Source organism: Mastomys coucha, unplaced genomic scaffold (assembly GCF_008632895.1).
Source record: "Mastomys coucha isolate ucsf_1 unplaced genomic scaffold, UCSF_Mcou_1 pScaffold12, whole genome shotgun sequence".
Lineage (NCBI taxonomy): Eukaryota > Metazoa > Chordata > Mammalia > Rodentia > Muridae > Mastomys > Mastomys coucha.
This window is the reverse complement of record NW_022196894.1, coordinates 28,339,565-28,342,110: the sequence shown is the minus strand read 5'-3', so window position 1 is coordinate 28,342,110 and position 2,546 is coordinate 28,339,565. Positions and strand designations below refer to the sequence as shown.

The 2,546-nt window shown below is 41.2% G+C and overlaps 1 pseudogene across 1 annotated transcript; it reads right to left on the bottom strand.

Annotated features, from left to right (window-relative positions):
• Window positions 1-191: 191 nt before the first annotated feature.
• LOC116086376 lies at window positions 192-711 on the bottom strand (annotated as a pseudogene). The gene has a single exon (XR_004116895.1). The product of XR_004116895.1 is annotated as a macrophage migration inhibitory factor pseudogene (transcript).
• Window positions 712-2,546: the final 1,835 nt, after the last annotated feature.

The window sequence follows — 2,546 nt, the reverse complement described above, 5'->3', positions numbered from 1 at the left end:
CAAAGCAATTACAGTAAAATCAGGAATAAGACAAGGTGATCCACTCTCTCCATACTTAAAGTCTTACCTAGAGAAATAAGACAACTGAAGGAGATCAAGGTAATACAAATTGGAAAGGAAACTCCTTCAGCTTATAAACACTTCAAGGAAAGTAGCTGGATACATTTAGATGGATAAAATTTTTTTTTTTTTCACTTTAAACCATTTATTTCCCCCGGACGGATGATGGGCATCGCTACGGGTGGATAAACACAGAATACTTCGAGCAGCGAGGCTCGAAGAACAGCGGTGCAGGTAAGTGAGGAGGCCAGGACTCAAGCGAAGGTGGAACCGTTCCAGCCCACGTTGGCTGCGTTCATGTCGTAATAGTTGATGTAGACCCGGTCCGGGCTGATGTGCAGGCGATCGGACAGCAGGCCGCACAGCAGCTTGCAGTAGTTGCGGTTCTGGGCGCCACCGATCTTGCCGATGCTGTGCAGGCTGCAGAGGGCGCAGGGGTCGCTCGTGCCGCTAAAAGTCATGAGCTGATCCGGGACCACGTGCACTGCAATGTACTGTGCGGGCTTGCCGGTGGCCTGCGCCAGCTGCTGGGTGAGCTCGGAGAGAAACCCCTCTGGCACGGAGGCGCGAGGAACATTGGTGTTCACGATGAACATAGGCATGGTGGCGGAGGGACGGCGAGCGACGACCGGAGGACCGGGAAAAGCGCGGTCGGATAAAATTAACTAACAAAAATCAGTACCTTTCTATACACAAATGGCAAGTGGACTGAGAAAGAAATCAAGGAAACAAAACCTTTCACAATAGCCACAAATAATATAAAATATCTTGGAGTAACTCTGACCAAGCAAGTGAAAGACTTGTATGATAAAAACTTCAAGTTACAGAAGAAAAAAATTGAAAAAGATATCAGAAAATGGAAAGATCTTCTATTCTCAAGGATTGGTAGGATTAGCCTAGTAAAACTGGACATTTTACCAAAGGCAATCTACAGACTCAATGTAATACCCATCATGATTCCAACACAATTCTTCACAGATCTTGAAAGAATAATTTCCATCTTCATAACAATCCAGGATAGCTAAAATAATCCTGAATACTAAAAGAACTGTTGGGGGTATTATCACCCCTGATTTCAAGTTTTACCACAAAACTATAACAAATAATAATAATAGCAAAACAACAAAACTAGCATAGTATTGGCACAAAACCAAACACATTGATCAATGGAATTGAATTGATCCAGACATAAATTTATACACCTATGGGCACCTGAGTTTTAATAAAGAAGCCCGAAACACAGACTGGAAAAATACAGCATCCTCAACAAATGGTGCTAGCAAAATTGGATGTCTGCATGTAGAAGAATGCAAATAGATCCATGTATATCACCCTGCCCAAAACTCAAGTCCAAATGGATCAGAAACCTCAATATAAAACCAGAAACACTGAGCTTGATAGAAGAGAAAGTGGGGAATAGCCTTCAATGCATTGGCTCAGGAGATTCCTTTCTCAACAGAGCACCAACAGCTCTGGCACTAAGATCAACCATGAATAATTAGGATCTCATGTCACTGAAGAACTTCTGTTATGCAAAGAACACTGTCATTTGATTTGAGCAAAGCAGCAGCCTACAGAATGGGAAAAGATATTTACCAACTCCACATCCAATTAAAGGACTAATAGCCAAAATATATAAACAATCCAAGAAACTAGATATCAAGAAACAAACAATCCAATTTTAAAAATAGGATACAGATCTAAATAGAGAATTCTCAATAGAGGAAACTCAAATGAGAAACACTTACAGAAATGTCCAATATCCTAAGGGTAATGCAAGTCAAAACTACAACTTACACCCACCCACCAGAATGGCAAAAGTCAGTAACACAAGTGACAGCTCATGCTGACATGGATGTAGAGTAAGAGGAACACTCATCCATTGCTGGTGGGAATGAAAACTTGTACAACTGCTATGGAAATCAGTGTGGCAATTCCTTGGGAAGTGGGAATCGATCTACTTCAAGCTATAACCACTCTTGGGCATGTACCCAAAGGATGGTATCCTATCACAGAGACACTTGCTCAGCCTTGTTCATTGCTGCTCTGTTCATAATAGCCAGAAATCGCAAACAACCTTGATATTCCTCAACAGCAGAATGGATATTGAAAACAGTGGTACATTTACACAATGGAGTATCACTCAGCCATTAAGAAAAAAATCATGAAATTGTAGTCATAAGGATAGAACTAGTAAAAATAAATCATCCTGAGTGAGGTATCTCAGACCTAGGAAGACAAATATGGTATGTATTTGCTTATATGTGGATATCAGCTGTTAAGTTACTGACAACCAAGCTACAATCCATAGAACCACAGAGAGAAGTATAGAGTAAGAGACTAGAGGTACAGACAGATCTTGTTAGAAAAGTGAAATATAATAGATAGTTATGAAAGAAAGGGGGGTAGAGTGGGATGATCAGGTGGAGAGAGGGAGGAGAGGAGGGGTTGAGAGAGGGAATACAAAGAGAGACAGCTGAAATTAA